Raw genomic sequence first — 26,652 nt, 5'->3', positions numbered from 1 at the left:
AATGTGATTGTGGGTGTGTGTGTGTGTGTGTACATGTGTGTAAAACGTAATTTAAAAAAAATTCTGACTTCATAGATCCAGAGCCCTAGCAAGTGGACCTGGAACGGAAGGTGGATAGTGGGCAGAAATGGGAGATGGGAGATGGGAGATGGGGGATGGGGGATGGGAGATGGAAGATGGGGGATGGGAGATGGGGGATGGGAGATGGGGGATGGGAGATGGGGGATGGGAGATGGGGGATGGGGGATGGGAGATGGGGGATGGGAGATGGGGGATGGGAGATGGGGGATGGGGGATGGGAGATGGGGGATGGGGGATGGGAGATGGGGGATGGGAAACAATCCACCCCTTGTTGTTCTTGTTAGTTCAATGATCATTGTTTGTTCTCTTCTCTATTTTTCCCACTTGTTTATTATTCCCTAGCTGGCTTCTAAATTCATTCCTGAGAGAAGATAATTGAGCTGGCAGCTGAATGTGCCTGTAGAACCGTGGACTTCATTCTCCTGACACTAATCATCTTCCCCTGCTAGAGGGCAAGCTAGAGAATAGGATAAAGACCACATCTGCTTCAGTTACTATAGAATCTCCAATACTCGCCGCGCAGAATGGGCCAGTGAATAATACATCTTGAGCTGACGAACACATGACAAAGGACAGCTCTAAGAATGTTGCCTGTCTGCATGCATATATGTGTGTATGTGTGTATATATCAGTGGTTGTTCCATCCCATTGACTAGAGCTTCCTGATCATTGGAAAATAACCATTTGACTGGGTTCCTAAATAGTGTTCATTGCTTACTGAACTCGACTTGTTCCTGCATCATTCCCATTTTGTTTGTTTATACTAGTTCCTTAGATAGGACTTGTGCTTATTCCTGCTTTATATTCATTTTAGCACAATATTTTGCTTAACCAACATAAAATATACCAGACAATATGAATGTAGAATCTGCTTGTGTTCAAATTCACAGCAGATGACGATGGAGAAAATGGTGGGCTTAATAAACTCATTTTTAAATTTTTGTATAAATAAACATCAGAACAACCTAAAAGGTATGTGGAAAATGTGTGATTTTTTTTTTTTTTGTAGCTTCCCTCCAAATTCCCTCCAGTGTACACATAGTAAAGTAAATTAAACAAGCTGTATATACACCATGTGCTTTTGTGCTGAATGGTGTGTCCTTCCAATGGGCAGCATTAACAGACAATCTTTCTTTGACAAGCAACAGTAGGTTTGGGACAGCATCATGCTTTATTCTCTTCCCTGTGAAAGAGAATTATTAAATTTTTATCCTGTGATCAGATGAAATATTAAATCTCTTCCAAGGAAAAAAATCTCCATAACTTTCTCAGATCTTATAATATGTGGTATGCACATTTTAATGATTCATCTAGTACCAGTGACTTCATTATGTACAGAAGCTTAAGAAAGTAAAAAAATAATATCCTGATGGATAGAACTCATCATCATTATCATCATAGCAAATATTTGTTGGGCAATTACTACATTCTAGGCAGAATTACTACATTCTTAGCACTTATTAAGGCAAAGCATCAAGTTCTCTAATTTAAACATCATAGTAATAGTATGAGCTGAAAATTCTGATTACTATCATTTCACATATGAAAAAACTGGAGATGTTAGAGGAAAAATAACTTGCCCAAGGTCACACAGCCAGTAACTTGAAGAATCAGATTTTAATTCAGTTGTGGCTGACTTTAGAATGCATGTGCTATTTACTAAATTATTTTGTACTCATTTTTTTTTTAACAGAAAAAGGAAAGCCATAAAATATCAGCTTATTTTAAAGAAAAAATAGGCATAGAGCAATGTTCACAGGCTATTTTTGGGCTGAGTGCACATTCCACGCCATCTTTCATATTGGCGTCATGGCCATCAACAACAGTCATTGAACCCAGAAATTATGGCAGGTTCGGAAGAAATGGAAGTAGAAATACACTGTCTTTCTAGATGGCCAATCAAATATATACCTGTATATATTTGTACATGTATATACTTAATATATATAAAGACAAGTCAGCAAGTACAACTATTTCTTTTCACCTAAACTTTGAATAGTGACTGATATTGACAAAAAAAGAGTAGCACAGCCTTTGCCATTATCTGCTCATTCATTCATTTATTAATTTTTAAAATATATATTCAACCTATTGAGTACCTACCATGAGTGGGGTTGCATGGGGAATGGATAGCAATTTGAAATGCGAGCCTCCACATTGAAGAGGAAGCTGAAATACCTATAATCATGATATTTGCTATTTAACTGTCATCATATTCTAGTTAAAGAGGAATCAGTGTCAGACGCATAAAAGCGGTGGAGCAAGAGCCGTACTCCAACTGGCAACATTCCATTTCACCTCACCCAGGGCAGACAGGTCTTCAGAGCGCCTTTCTATTCATTCGAAACTCATTCTTAAAGACTTTCTTCATATCACGATGTTAGATCCAAACTACCTTCAAGTATACCTCCCTTTTAGAAAACTTGGTTCCCAACTTGGATTTCAATACGTAAAACAGATAATGCACTGGAAGAGGAGTTTGAAACATTGCATGAAAATGAATAAAGATTATTTTTGATGGTAAGCACAAAAATCTTTTCTGATGTTCCTAAAATTGCATTGTATTTGGTGAACTGCTTGAAATACCAAAAGGATATCACCAAAATGCCTTTCCTCATTTGAGGAAAAATTCCTGCTGGCTCATAGAGGATAAAATCCTGTATACATAAATTGTGGATTAAGCTACTGGTCTGCCAAGACTCGTGAGCCAAATCCAGTCTGCCACTTGATTTTTACAAATAAAGTTCTATTGGCAGCCACACCAATTCATTTATGTACTGTCTGTCACTGTTTTTGCACTATGGTGGCAGAGCTGAGTCATGGCCATGTGATAGGCAAAGTCAACAATATTTATTATCTCGCCTTAAAAAAAAAAGTTTGTCCAACTCTGGTCTAAACCATCAGTCAGATTCTTCCCAAAGAGCCATATTGCACTGTGCATTGACCCTCTTGCAACTGCCCCTTTGGGTGGTTTACCATGGGAACTCTAACAGAACCCAGGTATTAGGGAGGACATGGTAGCATTCTTCTCGGAAGAGGCCACCAAGAGGCCCATGAGTGAACTTAACGGATTTCATTTAGGTCTTTCTAAGGACAAAGTCCTTGAAGAACGTAGGCTCAAAAACTCTTTCATATGAAAGGGCAGATTTGCATGATTTAAAGTGTATAGTTTCACAAAGTAATATGTTTAAATTCTGGCCTTACCGCCTCTGAAATTTCTGGTCCCTCCTTATCCTTGGAATGCAAACTAAATATTGCACTTCAAAGACTCCATCAGGCTGTTTGGAAATTTCAGACTTTTCTTTCACCCAGAACATGTATCTCAGATTATTTTTATGCAGTTGTGATTATTTGATTAATATATGTCTCAAATAAACTGTAACCTTTATGAGAATTACCACCATGTCTATTTGTTGCTCCGTAACATAGTCCTAGAGTTTATTATGTTTGAAGGCACCTGGTACAACCTCAATAAACAGCTGTTCCCACAGATATTTACAATATATCTAGCAAAACATATTCAGAGCTTCTTACCACACACAAAACTAAGTTATATATTTCTTTGTGCCCTCCTCAGAGCCCATCAATGGGACTTCGATTTATCAGGAATTCAGCAACTGTTCTCAGAAGAATTGAAAGCCCAGCCAAATTTGATCTAACAACAGCTGAGTAGAGTCACCACCTCCACTATTTCCTTTATAGATGATGATGTCGCTTAGCAGTTCAAAGAGACTTGGTGACAGCTGTTATTTCACATGAGTGATAATATTTTCATCTCCTATCTTCTAAAATAAAGGACTAGTGGGCTGTTAAAACAACATGAACAAAACTACCAGTAGACAGCAATTCTTTCCTTTTCACCCACCCAGTAATCACTTCTGCTATATTCCAACACTTTGCTTTGCCTTTCTGAATGGGCTCTTTGGAGACATTGAGATCCTGCTAAGAATTTTAGAAGCAAGTAGCACCCTAAGAGTGATTTCCATGATAATAAAAGTTTACAAATAAGACCACTACAAGGAAGATGCAGAGAACTGAAGCTCACAGCAGCAATGACAAAGGACATGTATAAATTATCTATTGCAATATTGATCAAAGTATGTCCCATGGCAGGCGAGAATTCTACCACTGAACCACCAATGCAAAGTATGTCCCATGGAAGAGCAGTGTTCAAGGTGCTCCATGAAGGAAGAGTTCTACGTGCCAATGAATTTAGGAAATACTGCAAAGAATGAACCCATCTTGAAGATGGGTAAGGAAGGTTACCATTCCAAATCTCCAAAAGCCTCCCTGCAGTTATGAAAATATGATACAATTTGACTCAGAAGGATAGAGATTGATAGCACTCACTCGCATGTAGGTTTTTCTACCTTTCCGGGGCAAAGATTCTCAGCCCCTTGCCTTTAGACAATGTTCTCAGACTGGTTTCAGCCAACGAAATGTGCCTGGATGTGCCATCCAAGCTGAGGCAGGGGAAATCTCCTGTGTCACCTTCTAGCTACCTCAATTCCTATGAGGACATCATGAATATTATGCTATTACAATGTCAGAACCATGAGACGGGAGTGCCATGGACCTCTAAGCCAACACACAGAAGCCAGCTTCCCCAGAAAGCCCTCCAGGTATGTCAGAACTTCCAAAAGTAGGAAAGAAATATTTTCCAGGTTTAGCTACTGACATGTGGGGATTAACTTGTTACCACTGCATAGCCTAACCTAGCATTTTTTTTTCCCAAATTCATTTGAACACAGAGTTCCTTATTCTTATAAAAATAATGAATATCACACAGAAAACCTCTTATAGGGAAACACTTTGGGAATCACTCTGCCATCTAAAATAGTTTTCCCAAGAACCATGGTTGCAGCATTGTGAGATTCTTTAAACAAGAAATATACCTCAATCTGCATGAGAGATTAAAAGGAAAATCCAGGGGTGCCTGGGTGGCTCAGTGGGTTAAGTCTCTACCTTCGGCTGGGGTCATGATCTCAGGTCCTGGGATAGAGCCCCACATCGGGCTCTCTGCTCAGCAGGGAGCCTGCTTCCACCCCCTCTCTCTCTGCCTGCCTTTCTGCCTACTTGCAGTCTCTGTCTGTCAAATAAATAAAATAAAAATCTTTAAAAAAAATAAAATAAAAAAATAAAAATAAAAGGAGGATCCAGACAGCCAATTCAAAAGTGGAAGAGGGGTACTAAAAATCAGCTAAGTCGGCTGGAAATCGCCAATTTCCAATCTCTTTCCTTCTTTCTCCTCTACTAACCCTCTCAATGCAGTTGCCCAAATGTCTCTTCCTCCAACAACTCACTTAGCGAACATTTATTGAATGCATCCTGTGGGCACCGCAGGGCATGAGACACAGTTTGTGATTTAAACTCTACCCCCCTTCTTCCCTGATTACTCACCTAGTGGGCTATCTTCTTTACAAGGCATGCTTCACCTGTCTCAGTCTCTTGACATTTAGCTCAAACTATGCTGTACTGATAGCTATCCATTCATGTCTGCAGAGAAAAGCCTGGAAATCTCTAGGCTTCCTACACCTCCCAATACTCAGGTTGCCATGGTTGGAAGCCAGAGCACCCCCTATCCCCCACCTTGGCCACAGCTGATTGAATCATGATCACTGGGGAAGCCAAAGTTAGCAGCAGCAAACCACAGCGGATCTGTCCTGAAAACTGTTCCTACAGAGATGTTTAATACTGGATTCTAACCCAAAAGTCAGCTAGACCTTCTCTTTTGAGAGGCTTCAAAGTCAGAAAGAGAGGTAGGTAAGTGATATCAATAGAAGCAGCAACTGCAATCAGATTGGAAGCTGAGATAAATACAGAAGACATAAGACATGAGTATGGCAAAGCCTCTCAAAAAAAATCCACCTTGTTAGATAGTTGAAGACACACTGTGTATCCCACATGATGGGCCAGGTCTCCATGGCCCCTTCCTGAGCATCTCTGACAGCTGCCTGAATGTTCTCACACTTCCTCTGGGTAACTTGAGCCCATCTCAATTCCTAAAGGAGCCTAGCCAATGCTTGTATTCCAAGTTGCTTGAGAACAGTGACTGGGTGCTAGGCTATTTTTTTCCATCACCCACAGAGCTAACCGCAGAGCCTGATACGTAGTAGATGCATAACACACTGATTTCTGTGGTATGTACTGAGATACCTACTCAAATCTCAACTGTAGATAGCATTTAACAAGGCAGAGAAGTTCTTGGCCTCTTGGAGCTCATATTCTGGTTTTAAAGATTTTATTTATTTATTTGACACAGATCGAGAGAGAGAGAGAGAGAGATCACAAGTAGGCAGAGAAAGGGGGAAGCAGGCTTCCTGCTGAGCAGAGAGCCCAATGCAGGGCTTGATCCCAGGACCTTGAGATCATGACCTAAGCTGAAGGCAGAGGCTTAACCCATGGAGCCACCCAGGAGCCCCTCATATTCTGATTTTAATTCTAATGCCTTAATTTTAACTTTAATTTTAATACTTGATGGGTTGGGTGATAAGAATAGGAAGCATACTGCTTGGCAACATAGGGACACTATTTTAGCATGGGAGGCAAAACCTAAAACAATTCAAGAACCATTTGTGTCCTGGAGTCAAAGTCTTCCTTATTTAATAACTGCCCTTGTGTGAGCTCCTACTGTGTTCCAGCTAGCATCTGTAAGTTAACAGATGCTAGCTGACCTGGCCCTTCCAAGAATCCCACGATAGAGATGTTGTCATTCCTAATTCATAGGTGAGGATGTGGATACTCAGAAACTTTAAGCCACTTCCCCAAAGTCTCACAGTGTGTGGGCAAAGGGTCACAATTTAAATTCTACCTTTCCCTGGCTCTTTCTAGTTTTGTGCTCTTCCCACAAGGCTGCACTTAGGGAAAAAACATGAGCTTTTTTAGCCAAGGAACAAAGAAGTGACAGCTGAGGTGGCAAACTATACTGTTGTATGGTTATTTTCACTGTGCAATTCATAGTAATCTGACAGCAGAAGATTATTTTCCAGAGTGAGTTTTTCATATCACAAGGAAAGAAAAGTAATTACTGTCTGACTCTACCTCTCTCTTTTTATTTTGGCATGATCGAACAAAAAAAGAAAATGGAAGAAATAAAAAAATCCTGGCAAGATTATAGCATTACGTTCTGAAACAATTAAAAACATTTATTAGACGGTAACATTATTCCACTTATTTCTTCCAATATCAATAGGTTTTGAATGTTGGCCCACAAAAAATTCCCCACATACTGTCTCTAAAACAAATTTCTATCCATTATTGAGAAAGTGTACCAATACTATGTAAATCCTTGTTCTTTAATTGAAGTTATAAAATGTGTCATGTTTACATTCTCTGATAAGACTGCAAAAAATTTAGCACTAAAAATGCAGGAGTTACTATTTCTTCAAAGGAGAAAATGTGTGTTATCCTATTTTAGAGGTCACAGTTGGCCATTTACAATAATTCCATTGCATGATATTTAAGTGTTTTAAGAATAACAATAACCGGGATATGAGTTCACATTTCAACTGTCTTCAAGGTGAGCTTGTTTTAGGACTTCAAGTCTCTGAGGCATGTTAGAAACTGCTGAAATCACTATACAACATCAAAGATAAAATATCACGAACACTTATTCGGCAATAACATTCAGAAATTATTTGGCAAAAATAAAAAGGGAAGGAGTACTGATACAAGCTGTAACGAGGCTGGATCTTCAAACCCTGATACCATATGAAGGAAGCCAGACACAAAGACACATCAGGTCCATTTATATGAAATGTCCAAAGTAGGTACATCCATAGAGAAAATGTATTAGCAGTGGCAAGGGAATGGGGGAGTGAGTAGATGGCCATGGGGAATGACAAGCAATGAATACAGGGTTTCCTTCTAAGGCAATGAAAACACTCTGGCATTGACCAAGGTGATGGTTGTACAGCTCTGTAAACCATTGAATTGTACAGTTTAAATGGGCAAAACTATATGGTATGTGAGTGACATGTCAATAAAGCTACTGTATTAAAAATCATTGCCCTCAGTGGCTGAAGGCAGCCTCTTCCTGCACCACTCTTCCTATCCTTAGTACTAAGATCACACAGCTTCCTCTGGATCCTGGGATATGCCCACACGCCATTCCTGGCCTTTGCACATGGTGTTCCTGCTGTTCCTGATGTCCAGCCTCTCCCTCCCATCCTCCACTGCCACCTCTAACCCACCACACTCATGCCAGGCAAACCCAGTTCACTCTCACCCCGAACATCAGACTGCTACTCCCATGTGACCAGAGGAAGCTTCTCCTGAGGCTCTAAAGCAACTCAGGATCACCCGGTGCATCCATACATGTACTTAATATTCTACTTTTTGTTCCAGACGTTTCTACCCCTGCCTCTTCCTCCCACTGGTAGAACAACACAGGCATGTAGCACAAGCTTGGTAAATATTCTAGAAAAGAAGAAATGTCTTAAACTTCTCTTTCTAATCTTGAAAACCTTTGATGGGTCTCCAATGTTGGGTCCCCCAATAATGGGTCTGTTATTAAAGGAGCGAGACTGTTACAAGGCGAAGGTCAAGCAAAACTTTATTTTATGCCAAGCATCAAGAATCAAACCAACCATCAAACAGACCAGTCAAGGCCACCCCTTACAGAGAGGGTGACCTCTCTTGCTTCACAGACTAACTTTTATAGAGCAAAGGCCATGTGGTTGGGCCTGGCCACACACAGGTGGCCAATGAGATTGTAACACACAGAGAAAGCTGCACAGTCATGCTGGTCACACATAAGTGACCAATTGAATTATAATTTACCCTAGTAGATATTTGAACCAGCCTATCATCTTGTTTAGAATTGGCGCCCAAAAGGTGCCCAAAGAGCAGGGCCCATACCCCTGGTAACTAGGGAGACAGTATGCATCCCCCGAACGGATCCGATGTCTCCACCTGGCCTGATCCACCCTTGTATTTGGGCTTTGTTACCTGGGACTCGATTCCAGGACTTGTTTTTAATTAAGTTCCCCTGGGGGGGGGGCAGGGTCAGTTTAAGTTTTACTGCATAAATAACAAAATGGCAGTTCAACCGGGGTAGGGGCCGCTCTGGCTAAATAGGCCCTTACACCTTCCCTCTGTCTGTTTTTCTATCAAAAAAAAAAATATATAGTTAGAATTCCTCCTAAAAACTTGCAAATAAACTGTTTATACAGGGATTTACTTATGGAAACACGGGTATTAACCAAACACAAAAGAGATCTTTTTTTAAGTGATTTCTTCCAGAAGATAAGTATCTTGAAGGAAAATAACCAGTAGAATCGCCAGAACAATTTGTGGCTGAAGGCAGAAATGGCTTCCCTTTATGTGAACAACATTTGTTTTCTTTTCTGTGCAAGTTTACATGTTCTGTTCCCGGTATAATCACTGAGCAAACACGTCAGAGGACTGGCTAGGTGGAAGAGGGTGCCGTAGTTATGGGTGACTGAGTGAGTTCACAGGCAACCTCCTGAACCCAGTTCAAATCAACCTGCTTTTTGCAAGTAACTTCACTTCTTGAAGCTTCCGTCTCCTCATCTGTGGAATGAAATAAACCATCCCCAATACCATCAGGTTGTTCTGAGGACTGAACAACGTTACATCAATAAAGGACTCTGCCTAGCAGAGTCGTGCAGCGGAAGCATGCTGGGCCCATAAAGCCTAAAGGCTGGGCCCACTCTGCCTAAAGCCTGATGAATAAATACATGATGTCAAGAAGCCAACAGGCCTCGAGGAGAGAGGACGGTGGTTAAGAGATACCACCATAAATCATTAATTCAAAATAGTAGGTACTCTCACTGCTAAGAATTAATCCTACTGATAACTCTTGCAAAATTTCTCCACTATACACATTTAAGAGTATTTTATAATAGATGCTATTTTTAAAAAGATTTTATTTATTTATTTGTCAGAGAGAGATCATGCAGAAACAGGCAGAGTGGCAGGTGGAGGCAGAGAGAGAAGCAGGCTTCCCACTGAGCAAGGAGCCCAATGCAGGACTTGATCCCAGGACACTAGGATCATGACCTGAGTCTGAGGCAGCTGCTTAACCCACTGAGCCACTCAGGTGTCCCAATAGATGCTATTTTTAATGGATTTTTTTTTTTTAAGACCACAACTAGGAACAATTAACATCTCCATTACGACTGGATCGGTTAATTAAATTATGGCATGCCCATGTGATTTGTTAGAATGTGGCTGTTAAAAATACAAAGCGAGCCCTTTAAAAACTAAGGAACAGTACAGCCCTCTTCCCAGCTCCCTCGATTTTCTCTAAGGCTTTAGTTTTATCTTTAATTAAGGAGGAAAAAAGAAATCGCATTCTTAGTTTATTCTTGAAAATCGTTGAATAAAGACATGCATATTAAAAAATAAGAAAGAGGCGTACATGCTCAGTTGATATTTAAACAGTATTAAATGGAAAGAGTAAAGACTAAAGTACTATGTACACCATAAATCCTCATGTCTATGAAAAAAATATAAAAATAAGCACATCGAGTAGGTCACATCTAGTCGGAAAAATCAGGGACTATTTTGCAGGGGACTTGGGGGAACTGGAGATGGAGACGTTGGGGCGGGGATGAATTGCAGGGTAAGGAGAGAGCAGACACATGGGTGTTGAGGTGGAGAGACAGAAGGAGAGGTACGAGTTTGTGGCTCCCGAAGGGTTAGAGTCAGAGAATGGGGCACAGGTGGCAGGATGTGAGACTGCAGAGAAGAATCAAGCTGATTGTGGGGGATTTTAAGTCGCATATCCAGGCATCTGGACTTTGTCTAGTAGGTGTTGGGATGTTATAAAGCTTTGGGAAGAAAGGAATGAGAGGATCAGAGATGCGCATTAAGGAGGGTCACGTGGAGGAGTCCGGGGTGAGGAGCAGGGAGGGCGGCAAACCATGAAATCAGGCATTTAGGAAGCCGTAAGTTGCCCCAGCTTTCCCCTGCATTTTATAACTGCCCTATGGAGACAGCTTTAGTTTTACTCCCTGATAGAATGTTTTTGCTGCTTTCATAGGAAATCAGTCACAGGAGCGGAGTTGGCGATTCCTTTCCAAAATTCCCGACAGATGTTCCACACATCCAAAAATTACTCATCTCCATTCAATAATCAAATTCTGGGCAGATATGTTTCAAAGAAATGTGATTTTGCCTGCTTAATGAAAGGAAGTGAGATCATTAAAAGAGTTCCCTAAGTAATGCATTTTAAATGAAAGGCCTTTTTTAAGTCTTGGGGAAAAGAAATACCGAAAGTTAAATCGAAACACCCAGGAAAAGCTCAAATTAATATGATAATTTTGTCAACATCCAAGGTTCCAAGTCCAAGCCTAGACGGAACAGAGCATATGGTGATTTATGGCTCCTGAGCTAAAATTTTAACTACGCTTATTGAAATCACAGAATAAATGTCTGAAGTGAAGTTTTCATCACCCCTTCAATGTGAAATATGCAAGTATTGTAACTTCTCTGTTTTGTTTTAGAGAGTAGTTTATGATACCTGGAGCCGTCAGTGATTTTCATTAAATGTGTCAAATAAGGTTGAGCTAGGGAAATGGGTGATGGATTCATACACAGTATTTTGTCTTCACAGTGAAAAATTTAGTGTCTCTCTGTGGGCATTATGTATTTCCCTGACTGACAGATTTTTTTTTTTCCCATAAAAAAGACAATGAACCTTTGAATTATAGGTAAATTAAATTACATGGTTACAACTCGATAAAACTCTTGGAAATATTATGCAGCATCAACTGCTAAAGATTTAAGTTTTCTATTTATCTGTTACCAGTAGGGACATTGCCATCAGTGCTTTGGTAAAAAAAAATAATAATAATTAATATCTTTATATGAATATTGAAGTAGATCCATAAAAAGGGAATTTTCGATGAGATGCAGAATTATACATATTCCAGTCTTCCTGAGGGTAAAGAGTTTTAAAATCTTTAAACATTAGCTTTGTGTCCAACATTTACTAGGTATATGCCAATCAAAACCACAATGAGATATCACCTTATGCCTGTCAGAATGACTAATATCAAAAAGGTAAGTACCAAATGTTGACAAAGATGTGGAGAAAAAAGCAACATTTGCACACTGTTGGTGGGAATGTGAATTGGTACAGCCAATATGGAAAACAATATGGAGGCTCCTCAAAAAATAAAAAATAGGAATACCATAAGATCTAAGAATTCCATCAATGGGTACTTACCCGAAGGAAACAAAAACATTAATTTGGAAAGTTATCTGCACCTCTATATTTATTGCAGCATTATTTTGATAGTCAAGATATGGAAACAACCTATAAAGACACACACACACTCACACACACATATATATACACACATAGGAATATTACTCAATCATAAAAAAGGATGAGATCTTGCCATTTGTGACAACATGCATGGACCTAAAGGGTATTATGCTAAATGAAATAAGTCAAACAGAGAAAGACAAATACCATACAATTTCACTTACATGTGGAATCTAAAAAAAAAAAAAAAATGAAACAAATGAGCAAAGGCGGAAACAGACCCATAAACATAGAGAACTGGCTATATATCTGAACTAATGTAACACTGTGTATCAACTATACTTCAATTAAAAAAAGAGAGATTGGTGCATATGAGTACATAAAATAAAATTTTCATGTGTCAATTATATCTCAATATAACTAGGGAAAAGTTTTCTCACACAAAAACAAAACCATTCTAAGCAAAGTCAAAACACAAATGAAAAATTAGGAAAAAGTATTTCAATAATATTCTGTTACTTTTTTTTAACATTTATAATTTTTAAACATTGAGGAAATATTAATAATGTTTATTTAAAGTGTCAGTGTTGGGTTGCCTGGGTGGCTCAGTAGGTTAAGCATCCGCCTTCGGTTCAGGTCATGATCCCAGAGTCATGGGATCAAGCCCCACATCAGGTTCCTTGTTCTGCAGGGAGCCTGCAACCTACCACTCCCTCTGCCTGCTGCTCCCCCTACTTCTGGTTCTGTCAATAAATAAATAAATAATCTTAAAAAAGAAATAGAGTGTCGATCAATGTTAATTTGGGAAAAAAATCAGAGAATATCTCCTCTTTACTTCTAAAATTACATTATTTACCAAATAAACTCCTTATATAAGAAAAAATATTGAGGAAATGAAAAAAAATTTACAGAGAAGGCAAAAGATATTTTACAAGATGATTTCAAAATGATTTTTAAACATACAAAAAGATGTTCAATTTCACTTTTACTAAGAGAAATGCAAATTTCTCAACCGTAAGAATAGCAAAAATCCAACGTGTAACATGGTAAATCCATGGGAAAAGGGTCACTTTCATATATCGATGGTGGAAATTCAGAGTAACCACCCCAACAGAGGAGAATATGCGCATGGATTATAAAACTCAGTATGTGTTTGTTATCTGATCCAGCAATCATGTTTCTGAAAATACACCTGAACAAATATCTCCAACAATACAAAAGCATATATGCACTTGGTCACTCATTACAGCATGATGCATAAGTGCAAAATATTGGCAGTTATCTAAGTGCCCATAAAGGTGATGAGTGGAATAAGCTACGGTACTCAGACGAATGGGGAACACAGTACCCACAAGGAAGATGAAAGGAGGTCTCCGTGAACTGCGTGGAGAGTAGCTATCAAGACACATTTCAGTAAACAGAGCAAAGTAAAAGATTATAAAAAGTGGGCTACCTTTGTGTAAGAAACAAAGGAAATTAAGAAAACATACATGCACCTGCTTATTTTTCCAAAGAAAGAAGAGGAAGAATAAACCAAAAATCAATCAAACTGGTTACCTACCAAGGGCGGGGGAAGGGCTAGATGAGAGGTATAAGGGACAGAGAGACCCTTCAAAACTCCTCCTTTTCGGGACGCCTGGGTGGCTCCGTTGGTTGGACGACTGCCTTCGGCTCAGGTCATGATCCCGGAGTCCCGGGATCGAGTCCCGCATCGGGCTCCCAGCTGCATGGGGAGTCTGCTTCTCCCTCTGACCTTCTCCTCGCTCATGCTCTCTCTCACTGTCTCTCTCTCAAATAAATAAATAAAATCTTTAAAAAAAAAAAAAAAAAAAACTCCTCCTTTTCTGGTATGCTCTTGACTTTTAGAATCATGTTAATATCCTACATATGCAATAAATAAATAAAATTAAATCAGCAACAATGGAAATAAAACTAAACACAAACTAAAACTCTAACTACTAAACAAACACTAATCAATGAAACTAATTAATTAATTAATTAATTAATGAAACTAACTAATGAACCCCAACTGCATTTTAAATGAATAATAACACTGAAGAGAGCAAAGTACACCAATGTAGGTAACTTTTCAACACAGAACTTTCACATACATCTTCTACTAGTGAAAAGAAAAAAAAATAAGTAACGGCTATCAAATATTGAACTCTTTTTAGAAGGTTTGGTTTAATGGAGCTATGATTCCAAAACTACATGGGTTATAGAACTGAGCAAATTAGTGAATGTATTTAAAATGGGATCAGGGTTTTCACTGGGAAAGGGAGATTAAAATATGTGAAATACGAAAGTGTTCCAAGGACCCTGTTTTGCTTCAAAAATCAGTTTCTTGTCCTAGAAGACATCAGTGATTTGTCAAAGTAAGAAACTTCTGAACTGCACTGGTTTTGAATGGGCTTGAAAGCGATCACGCCCTAGGGCCTATGAGCCACCCAGAAGCCGGATTTTGTTTTCTAAATATCATTCCCCAAACAGGACTCTTTGAAGAAATATCTGACTCCAGAGCTGGAACATCTGGTACCAGAATATAGAAAACTATATACTCTGATTTCAAAAAAAAATACAACTTAATCGACTTTGCTGCCACAAACTTATTTGGGGGAAATAACGGTTAACTAGGTAGAATTATGTATCTCTTTCTAGAGTACCAATATCATTAACTACTTATGTTGCTGTGAATATTACCCATACATATTTTTCTCACAAGTGTAGTTACCAACTAACACCACACAATATTATTATAATACCACTGAGTGTATTCTTTAAGCTATATCCTTTAACCCCGTAACTTACACATATTCCCAGGTACTTTTAATAAGGTCTATTTTATATTTTTTCCAATTTCTGAGGTCAGCCTATAGTAAGAAACGTTATCATAAAGTATTTGATTGAATAATTAACTATTACAGAAGAGAAGATAAATGCTTTAACCTTTATAATTTATTTTTTTTCCAAAGGTTAAGACATTCACATGGTTCAAAATAATTTTGTAAAAAAGACATTGGTATCAAAATCTCACCACCACTTTTGTCTTCACTGGTTATTTGTCTGTCAACTGTGGGTAACCACTTTCTATATTCCTGAGGGCTATCTTTACAGAATTTCTTGTCAAGAAATACGTGAATGTGTATATTATTTTTCCATTTTCTTCATAATGGTAGAATACTATGTACGTATTTTTTGTACCTTGCTTTCTTTTGCCTAGCAATATATCATGAAGCTTTTTCATGATCACCATATACACTTACACCTCATTAAGAAACCATAGTACTCAAAGAATGACAGACTATAACAAAAAGAACACAAGAATCACATTCAACTGGTTCCAGCTGATTGAGTCTGGGACAAATTTAGCATCAAAATGATTAAGATCACTGAGATACTTTAACCTACCTATTATTCTTATTAAATAAGAATCCATGGGTCCACATTGAAAACAAATAGGTACATTTACAAATAAATTCAGGGCTCATCCTTCTGCTCCAGTACCAGCTAATAAATATGGAAGGGATGGGGTTCAGGAAATCACTGTTTGCAACTACATGAAGGTTGGTTCAGACCAGAATCATCAAAGATAAAGGTCTCAGAATGTCTTTTTGAAGAACGTTTCCTACATGCAAGGGGAAAGGCACTGAATATGTAGTAGAGAAATGGACGATACTCTGACTGGTGCCACAATAAATATTAGCCACGAAAGGCAGGTGCACATCATGTGATCCCAATGTGATATGCTGGAAAGAACATATCACATCCATAGTATTCTCACTAGAAATGTATAACGTGAATCTTTCTTATAAGGGACCATCTTCAAACCCCAAATACAGAACACTACAGAAAATAACTGTCTGTGTTCATCAAAGAATGTCAGTCACATGAAAGCCAAAGAAAGACTAAAAGGGACTAAGCAGACAGGACAAATCCAACAATCCAGACTAGTTCTCTACTGCAGGGAAAAAAAAAAAGCTATAAATGATATTATTGGGACAATACTGGACAAACTGGGACAAATCTGAAAGAAGGAGTGTAGATTTGATAAAAAGGTTGTGTATGAAATTTCCTGAAGTTGATAAATTATATGCTATGATCAAAAAAGAGAATATCCTTGTTCTTAGAAAGTAAACACTGAAATATTAAGGGGTGCAACATACACAAACTACCTTAAGTGAAAAATATAAATAATTTTTAAAAATCACATCATTTCCTCAAATAAAAAAGAAATAATAGCACATGCAAATGGGTACTAAAGCAAATGGGGAAGTGCTAAAGAAAACTGAATCTGGGTAAAGGGCATACACTTCTTTGTCTGATGCATATACCTCCCTAGAGATTTAAAATGATTTCAAATTAAAAAAAAAGATAGTATATTTCACTGAAAGAAATAAATAGTAAGACAAAGCAGAGAAACTTTGAAAGAACAGAGTAACAAGGAGAGTTACGCTCTACCTGTATTGAATCTGTATTAGATTGATCTGTATTAGAACCATTCCAAGCTTCTAAAATATTAGCCTTGTAAAATATTAGTCTTGTACTACCGCAAGGATTGAGGAACAGATCAAAGAAAGGGACCTAAAGGCCCCCAAATACATAAACGCTATATATGTTGGAGGTGGAATTTCTATCTCTTGACAAAGGATTCATACTTCCGATAAGTAATGTTGGAACAATTTTCTAAACAATTTTCTAAAACTGTTCCAGCATTTAGAAAAACAATTTGAGAAAAAAAATCAAAGCACATCTTTATCTCATAAAATAACCAAAACATATGTCACGGGCAAACAAGTAAGCAGAAACAAATGACAACACACACACATAAAATGGAAGAAAAATACTAAAGAACAACTATCCAACTTAAGAATGAGCAATGTCTTTTAAAGAATAAAGACAGATGATAAAACTATTAAGGAAAATATTCATCTGACATAGAAATAAGAGATTGTTGTCTATAAAAGAAATATAGATAAAAATTCAAAGGGCAAATAAAAAACTGCAAAAAACCCATCAGTGATGGCTGACCAAAGTTTAGCCAATAGTGATATAACTCCTCATCATTAGTTTGAAAAAATTTTTTTTAAATTTTTAAGATTTTATTTAAAACAGAATGAGAGGGAGAAGCAAGCTCTCCATTGAACAAGGAGCCCAATGCAGGGCTCAGTCCTAGGACCCTAGGATCATGACCTGAGCCAAGGCAGACACCTAACTGACTGAGCCACCCAGGTGCCCTAAATTGGCAAAAATTTAAAAGACAAAAAGTGTCTCACTTTTAAACTTACTCAAGAGTTGGTTCACACAAAGTGTCTTGCATAAAATTTCATATATATTAATAGCCTTAAAATATTCTAATCTCACTCTGATTTTAAATCAAACATGAAAGAAGACAGCAACATGTGAAAAACAGAAACGTCCAGCAATTGGGCAATGGAAAAGCACTGCATGGCCATCTATATGTGGGAATACTATGAAGCTCTTAAAAAAATCAACTTTCAATTGGCCTTTGCCCAGCCCTCCCCGCCACGTGACCATCATGGTGGCCTTGCTTCTACTGCAGTAAGGACAGTCTGGGGCTCCGAAGAATCAGGGAAGAAAGAAAAGGGACTGCCACCAAATTCCAAGGAGGAAAGTCCACCAAAAAATGTAGTGGAACCAAAGGAGAGAGGCAAACTACTAGTCACCCCAATAGTAACTGAATTGTCTAAAAACTAGTCTTCAGCCAGTTCTTAACCATCAGTTGTGAATCACGGCAAGACGGTAGCAAGCCCTAACCCCAGTCCCAATGATAGCATGCTATTCACAGATGAAAGGCTTCCAGAATTTTTGTCAAGAAAGACTTTGATAGAATTTCCTCAAAAAGTTCTGCCTCTATTAAGAAAACGGTTCAGATTCAAACTTTTCAGGAGAACAGCGGAGGGACAGATGATTCATCGTCCTCTTTGTCCAGCTGCTCTGATTCAGAGTCTGACCAGAAGGGTGACAGCTCCAAGGTTGATCCTTGGATGATGAGCAGGGGGAGAGGAAGGCTTCCAAAACTGTGGGCCTCCTGTACCCTTGCAAATAGAGCTCCCCAATTTGCAGTGTCAGCAAAAGAGAAGACCTGGCCACAGCAGAACAGCCAGAACTCACTCCTCCAAAGAGGCCCTGTCAGGCAAAGAAGAAAGGGCCCACCCTGAAGCCAATAGAGGACAGAAAAGACACTAAACCAAAACCCATGTTAAAAGCAGACAAAGAATTTAGGAAGCAAAATGTAAAGGAAAAAAACAGAGAAAATGCTCAGTTCAGGTAAAAAATATAAAGCCAAAAGCCACCTGAACTTAAAAAAAAAAAAAAAAAAAGAAAAAAAAGCTGACCTGATCATACAAAGTCAGGATTGTCTACACTGCCAGATGTCTACAGCCCACCACCTGTGCAATTGTCAGAAAGAACCAGAGCAGCAGGACAGCTGCCAGCAACTCCTGAGACCAGAGAGACATTTGGAAAAACAAGTACTGGAAGGTGATGGGGAGGCAGCGTTTTCCCTGTTCAACAAAGAAAATTCGAGGAAGAAGGTAAAGGAAGAAATGCTGAAGGCTAAAGAGGACATTTTGGAAGGTCAGGTACGAGTACAACATCTGAAGTCAGTTCTTGTTCCTAAGAAGGAGTTTTTGAGGAGAAGACCACGGACCTGGAACTTGAGGGAAAGAACAAGACTTGGTGCCTCGCCAGGAACAGCAGGATGACACACAGAAGCCCTCTCAAGATGCCAGCCCCACCAAGCTGTTCAACAACACCATGTACAGGAACCTCCAGCACCATGACTACACCCTGTACACCTTCTTAGACCTCAGCCTGGACCTGTCCAAGTTTAGCATGCCTCAGTCCTCTTCAGCACGGGAGTCACCTCACCACTGAGCACTCCCTTGAGAGACTAAATCTTCCGGTGTCTGGGCTGCAGCAATAAAATCCACTCCAATCATGAGGAAAAGAAATAAAAAGAAAAAGAAAATGATCATGCTCTATTGTCAACTTGAAGACTAAAACTCTTTCTTTATAGATAAGAGTATAATTTTTAATATGTTACTTGATTTAAAAATGATTATCTGCCAAAAGAGTATATAACACCTGGAGAACCATGGTAAAAGGAGCAAAGAGAAATCAGACACAAATGTGTAAATAAAAGTATGAAATAGATATGGTTCTTATAATATACACAGTTGACAGCAACATCTCTCTCCTCCAAGTTCCTAATATTTCAGTAAACACTAAATAAGTAAACTCCAGGGACGCCTGGGTGGCTCAGTTGGTTAAGCAGCTGCCTTCGGCTCAGGTCATGATCCCAGTGCCCTGGGATCGAGTCCCACATCGGGCTCCTTGCTCCACAGGGAGCCTGCTTCTCCCTCTGACCCTGCCTGCCACTCTGTCTGCCTGTGCTCGCTCTCGCTCACTCTCTCTGACAAATAAATAAAATCTTTAAAAAAAAAAAAATAAGTAAACTCCACTTCCTTGTGAGGTTAAATATATTTGAGAGAGATATGTTTTTGTATCTATAATTTAAATTTATAAAATTTATAAATTTATTTATAATTTTTTATAAATTTATATTTATATATATATATAATTATAAAAATTTCATAAAATTTTTATATTTATATATATTTATATATTTTATTTTTATATTTATATGTACTATATATTATATATAATATATAATATAGATATATATATAAATATATACTTATATATTTTATTTTTATATTTTTATTTTTAGAAAAAAATTTATAAAAATATAAATTTATAAATTTATAAAATACATCTATAATTTAAATAATTTAAATGGAACCTATCCAGAGGTAGAGCTAGAATTTATTATAAATGGGGCAGTATTTTGAAAGTTACTAATAAGCTTTAGTCTTCTGTCTTCCTGTGTATGTGACCTTCATACTAGTCCGTCCAAAGCAACTGCCTGGTGAGAAATCCAGATTTACAGGAAAAAAAAAAGAATACAGAGAAGGATCTAAGAATTATTCAGATTGCACATATAAAATTCAAATTATGGAGATATGTTCTCATTTAGTAAATCAGACACTGAATCTAGAGAACTAAACCTATGCATGCTCCTCATGGTAAGGACCAGGGTAGGCACTGTTTCTTCGGTCCAGGTAGTGGACATTCTGGTTTATGCGACACAGCCTCTGCTGTAACTGTTCAATTCTGCACCTTGAGGTGTGGAGGTATTTTAGGTAAGTTGCGATCTGTGCAGGGTGGTGGGGACAGGGGGCTCTGGCACTCCACCTAATATGATACACTTGAAAGAGATCCTTTGTGATTTCCCTCTAAAATTCTGAAATGTAGTTACATCAGATTAAACTTGTGGCTCACTGTGCTCAGAAGTAAAGTTTAGCTTGCCAACTCAAAGCACCTTCAGTTCTCCAGTGGCATGAACTCTACGTTGAGAGTCAGTGAGAGGTCAAAATGCCTGCTCTTTAAGGCAAGAGTGAGTTGATAGGAGGCAGCATGGAGACATGGGGTCTTTAGCAAATAAGAGCCAACATGCTCCCATCCAGCCATAAAGCTTCAAGAAATCTTTACCAAGGCAGTGGAGACCAGGATACAAATTACACTAACCAAAGACTCTAACGCCAAGCCCAGGTAAGTGACTCTAACACCATGCCCATCATGGCAAACTAGTACATAAGGAATTCTGCCTTGTTGACCAAGGGAACAGAGGACCTCTACTTACCTAACTTGCATCAGTCAAGCTAAGTCACTGCCACTCAACGCGTGGTCCATGGACCTGTAGCATCACGTCGGGGCTTATGAGAAATGCAACATCTCGGGCATGTCCCACACCTACTGATCTGTTTAATGCATTTTCACAGGATCCCAGGTGATCTGTAAGCATCTTAAGATTTGAGTACTGAAAGAGGTCACAACTCCTCAACTCCTACCTCCAAGCACTCTCTGAGAAAGAGAAAGGTGGGACAAGGTGATGAGACCCAGAACACTATCATCCAAAAGAGAGCAGAGCCATTACTAGTTAGCTGCAGAAATTATTAACAAAATGTCTAATCTAATTTAAAGCCTATGCCTTAATTGAAAGAGTCTGTTCATGCCCATATATCTCTGTGTTCTTCCAGGGCTGGCATATCAGCAAGAAAGGCACAGAGCGTGGTGCGGCACACACAGGTCAGGTCATCAGCAGAATCGGCAGAGATGAGCAAGACCTTGCACAATACTGATCTTGTGCTCATATTGCCGAATCCCCTGAAAAACCCAGACTGAGGGCTGGACTGGCTTAGCATCTCAGGACCACAGGGCATGGCATTGGAGGAAACTATTAATTCTCCCTTCTGCATCCTGAAGGACATTTCCAAAAAGAGACCATGGCAATCAAATGGAGATTGTCTCTTGAACAAGATCTAGGTTCCAATTCTTCCTCCACTGTTGACGAGCCATGTGGCTGAAGCATATGTCACTGAAGCTGTCTCAGCCACAGTTTCCTGAACTATGTGTGGAGAATACAAACCCACATCCCATCGTCCACAATTCTGAAATCAAAAGCTCTAAAAAGAAAAGGTTTTCAGAACATATTTCGTGGCCAACCTGACCGGACATGAACTTGTCTCACTGTAAAACGTGACCTGAATCAACAATGGCACCAAGGATAGTCTTCATTTATTCTATTTACATATGTTTCCTGTGTTTTGTCCACATAAAAAAAGTACATGTTGGGATGACAGAGTGTTGCCCAAGATCCCACTAGGACATGTATACTGACTCACCTTTCTAAACAACAACCGTAACAACAATAACAACAAATTCTACATTTTGAAACACAAGAAGGGTTTGGATAAGAGATCAAAGCTTGTAAGCCATTACAGGCATTAATATGGAAAGTATCTAGTCCAATTTCTGGAATACAATAGATGCCCCAAATAAATTAATTTCCTTCCCTCTCCTTCATCCCTAAACCTCTTAAAAGAAAAAAAAAAAAAAAAAAAAAAAAAGCCACCATGGTAGGAAAAAAAAAAAAAGCCACCATGGTAAAAATGGATAAAAATGGATATTTTTGCTCACTACACTTTTAATGTCTTTCTAAAAGGGATTTTTTTAAAGATTTTATTATTTATTTGACAGATAGAGATCACAAGTAGGCAGAGAGGAAGGCAGAGAGAGAGAGGAGGAATCAGGCTCCCCGCTAAGCAGAGAGCCTGATGCGGGGCTTGATCCCAGGATCCTGAGATCATGACCTGAGCCAAAGGCAGAGGCTTTAACCTACTAGGCCACTCAGGCTCCCCTTAATGTCTTTCTCGTAAGATATGAGGGATAATCATGATTCTGTTTGGTAAAGAAATGAAACAGCAAAATAAAACTATGTGAATGAGCTATAAACATAAAACTAGCCATGGCAATATATATCACGAACAGCATTTTCTGGAACGGGCAGTAATGAGTAAGAGCTAAGAATATGAGCTTTGGTGTCAGGCAATTCTGGGTTCAAGTCCAGGCTTTTTTTTGGACCATCTGCAGGAGAGCTGCAAGCTATGTGCATAATTAAATTAATTCACAGAGCCTCAGTTTTCTCAACTATAAAATAGGCATTAAATTTGTACCTCCAACCCAACTTTGTGCCAAATATTAAATGAGATGTTGTCTGTACAGCACTTAGCACAATGCTTGGCAAATCCCTACATGGTCATAGTAATAACTTAACAATCAAAGCAATTATTATTATAGATTAGAGCTACAGTTGAGTAGATACTAAATCACCTAGATTCATTAGACATCAACAGTCTGAAAAATTCTTTCAGTTCCATATTTGATTCTACATTCAACAAAAATATATTTAAAGTTAATTTACACATTAATTGGGTTTTAACACTAACAGACAGGTTGCAAGAGCCGCCTAACATGTTTTGACATGCTAACAGCTACCCGGTATATTCTCACACTAAATTATAATTCTGTAAATATTTAGTTTGTCAAAAGCCACGAAATAATTACTGTATTAAATTTCCAACTGTTAAATCTTAACCTGAAGATTAATATGGTATGTAATAAACAGAGAATCTAATTGCTACTTTATGCAGAATTTTTACAACACCCCCAAAGTTATGGTAAGTACCAGTAATTCATTCCATCTAAACTTGGGAAAAATTAAGAAACCATTGGCGCACATTTGATTTTACACATTAGCACATTCTAATTAAATCTCTCAGAGTCTATAATAATATATGTGGGTCTAATTAACTAACTCATCAAGCTTCTAAGTGGACCAAAGAGTAAAATATTTGAACTTAAGCAAAGCAAAATCATTAAAGAGGAAAATTTGCCAAATTTGAACCTGTAAGGAAAACTGGCCTTTTTGTCTATGCTGATTCTTGGCTTTCTGAAAATATGCATTCCTAGTTAGAGGAAGTGTGAGGATATTCATTTCAAAGGTAGCGGATTAACAATTTAGACAGTTGTTAGCCTATGAATAGACGATGATTCCACAGTTCAAAGCGGTGTCAGAGCCATAACTCAGAGGATAGACTGGGCCAGTTCAGTTCAAGGGAGCAGGAAAAGCCTGCCAAGAAGAAGCTGGCAGTTCTTAGAGATCTATGTCAAAGATAAGAGTCTAAAGAAGCAAGTGGATTATTGCAGCATCTGCGTCAACCATAACCTCCTTGCTCCTTTATTCAAATAGTTATTGTGTCTTTAATGTGTAATGAACACTTTACTAGCGATGAATATCCAGGAGGTCTGGGGGCAGGGACTATGAAACCGAGCCACAGGAGCCAAAGAACACAAGCATGAACCTCCCCGAAGACTGGGAGTCATGAGAAGTATAGTCCAGCAGGAGGGGAATAGGCTGGGGGCACCCGTCCAAGGTCTACATATGTGCAGGTTCCTCGAACAGCAGAGATCAAGCTAAATCAGCATTCCCAGCCATGGATACGGGAGGCTCGAGAGGTGGGGCAGTCCAGTAAGGCATTACATTTTGTGAACTCCATTGGTTTGGAACCCATAAGGACATTTTACCTGTGGAAAAGTCCACAAACATATACATCCCATGACAAAACTTATGTAGTAATCCAGTAATGGTGTTAATGAACCTTCCTTGTGTTTATAAGGGCTTTAGGGTGGGGGGTGGTGTAAGTGGTATTGCGGGACACACTTCTACTTCCTGCTGAACAAATCTGACAGTGGGTTGGAGACATCTCTTCCTTCTCTCCAGCCACTGGTCAAGATCCAATATCCACAAGAGTTCCAGGCTGATCTCACACCCGCCCCCTCATTCCAACATTCATGTTAACCTCCAAAGACGGTCAAGGTACGGTTTCCAAATGTTAAAGATGTGATTCTCATATGGACATAGAATTAACATATACTAAAGACATCATTTAATTTAGGAATAAGATGACAAGCAAGTCGGTTGCTATGGGTTGTTTCCTCTAAAATGGTATCTTGAAGTCCAAACCCCAAGTATCTCAGGAGGTGACCTTCCTGGGAAACAGGGTCATTGCAGGTGTCATCAGTTAAAGTGAGACCATACTGGAGTAGGGGGAGCCCTTAATCCTCTGTGACTAATGTCCATAAAAGAAGGCAATCTGAAGGCAGAGGTGGAACATCAAGCAACAATGGAGGCAAAGACTGGAGTGACCCGGCTCAAGCCACGAAACACCAAGGGCTTGCTGGGCACCCACCAGAAGCCAGTAGGAGGCAAGCAAGGCCTTCATGACAGGTTTCAGAAGGAGCATGACTCTGCTGACACCTTGATTTGAGACAATGAAAACATGATTTTCATCTCCAGACCTTGACACAACAAAGTTCTGCTGTGTTACGCCTCTCACATTTTGGTAATCTGTTATGGCAGCCCTAGGAAACAATCTATCAGATAGGTTGGCTGAAAGATCAATAGAGAAATTAACCATCATTTTGAAAAAAAAAAAAAATCTTGGAATAGCATTGCTAAGGATACAAAATTGGAGGGTACCTGGGTGTCTTAGTTAAGTGTACAACTCTTGATTCGCTCAGGTTGTGATCTCAGGGGTGCTAGGATCAAGCCCGGCATTGGGCCCTGCACTCAGCAGGAAGTTTGCTTGAGATTCTCTCACTCTCTCCCTCTGTCCCTCCGCCTGCTTTGAGGACACGTTCCTTCTCTCTCTCTCATAAATTAATTAATTTAAGAAAAGGTTCAAACCTGGCTCATGTCCTAGACAGCAGTCAGATCATCACCTTGGGGAGAGAGAAAGCAGCTCTCCTGGACAAATGTCTACAATTTATTACATAACTTCACCAAACCTGAGTTTTTAATCAAATGCACAAGCCAAGTCAAAGAAAAAGACCATTCCCTTAGATAACTCAAAAACCCATGGGTTGGCACATTAAATAATGTTCCAACATGACATATTAAAAGGGCTTAATCCCCACTCTTTTCCCTTTTGAATGATCCCTAAGATTTGTCCTTTTTTTAATTTTTTGGCCAGTCCCTTCCTCACATGCCTGCCCAGTTGAATTTGCAGGTTCACTAGTGTGCTCCCCTGGCTGTGCCTCACCTACTTCCTGAGTGTTCACACGTGAGGTTTGTCATCCTGCCCACCATCTCTAGAACTCTAGTTTTGTCCCCATTCTGACAGTAATCAAGCTCCTCCCATTTTACTACAGCAAGGCCTTAATGACTCTGTTCCACTGCTCTGCCAGTCTGGAGGCTTAGTGTGATGCAGCTCCCTTCAGCAGAAACCAAACAAGCTCCTCTCACAGAATCTTGAAGGAGGTTCAGACAACTTTAATATGAAAACTTAACTGCTTTGCTCTTTGACGCACCAGAGAGGAGAAATGAAATATTTTCCCTCGCCTCCTGGGAGGGTTTGAAGATGAAGCCCACTCTGCTTTCCAAGAAAAGAGACAAGAGATTCTACTTTGGTGGGAATTTGGACTCGAGGTTTAATAGGCCAGAATGGTCTTTGTGAAAGAAGAAGCACCTACGTGCCCCCCACCCCTCCATCTCACCCACCTCACCCCACCCCCCACCCCGCCATGTGGCGAGAGAACTTACCAAGAACGGAGGGTGCTGCAGAACAGAAGCAGGGACTGGAGGTCTCCTGCCAGGCCAGGGGCCAGTACTTCTGTTAAAGGATTGGTGGGGAGAGGGCAGGGCATTCTGGGAAAGAGATCAGGGCAGGCAGTGGAAGGGGCCCTTGAAGGGGGTGGGTTCTTAGAATAGAGGCTATTGATTAACCACTGTGAAACTATTTCAATAGTTCTAAAAATGTATGGCTGGATCAGCATGCACCTGCAAAGTACCAGCCCTGAAAGAGACAAAGGTTAAGCAAAAATAGGAAAAAAAAAACAAAAAAACCTTG

General features: G+C 39.2%; 1 pseudogene; it reads left to right on the top strand.

The window, feature by feature from the left end:
- Positions 1–17,749: 17,749 nt before the first annotated feature.
- LOC101686676 lies at positions 17,750–18,611 on the top strand (annotated as a pseudogene).
- The last annotated feature ends 8,041 nt before the right edge of the window (positions 18,612–26,652 follow it).

The sequence above is a fragment of the Mustela putorius genome, unplaced genomic scaffold (genome assembly GCF_011764305.1).
Source record: "Mustela putorius furo isolate JIRA1106 unplaced genomic scaffold, ASM1176430v1.1 tig00000407_pilon_pilon_pilon, whole genome shotgun sequence".
Taxonomy (NCBI): Eukaryota; Metazoa; Chordata; class Mammalia; order Carnivora; family Mustelidae; genus Mustela; species Mustela putorius.
Note: the sequence above shows the minus strand (reverse complement) of the source record. Positions and strands in the feature narration are given on the sequence as shown.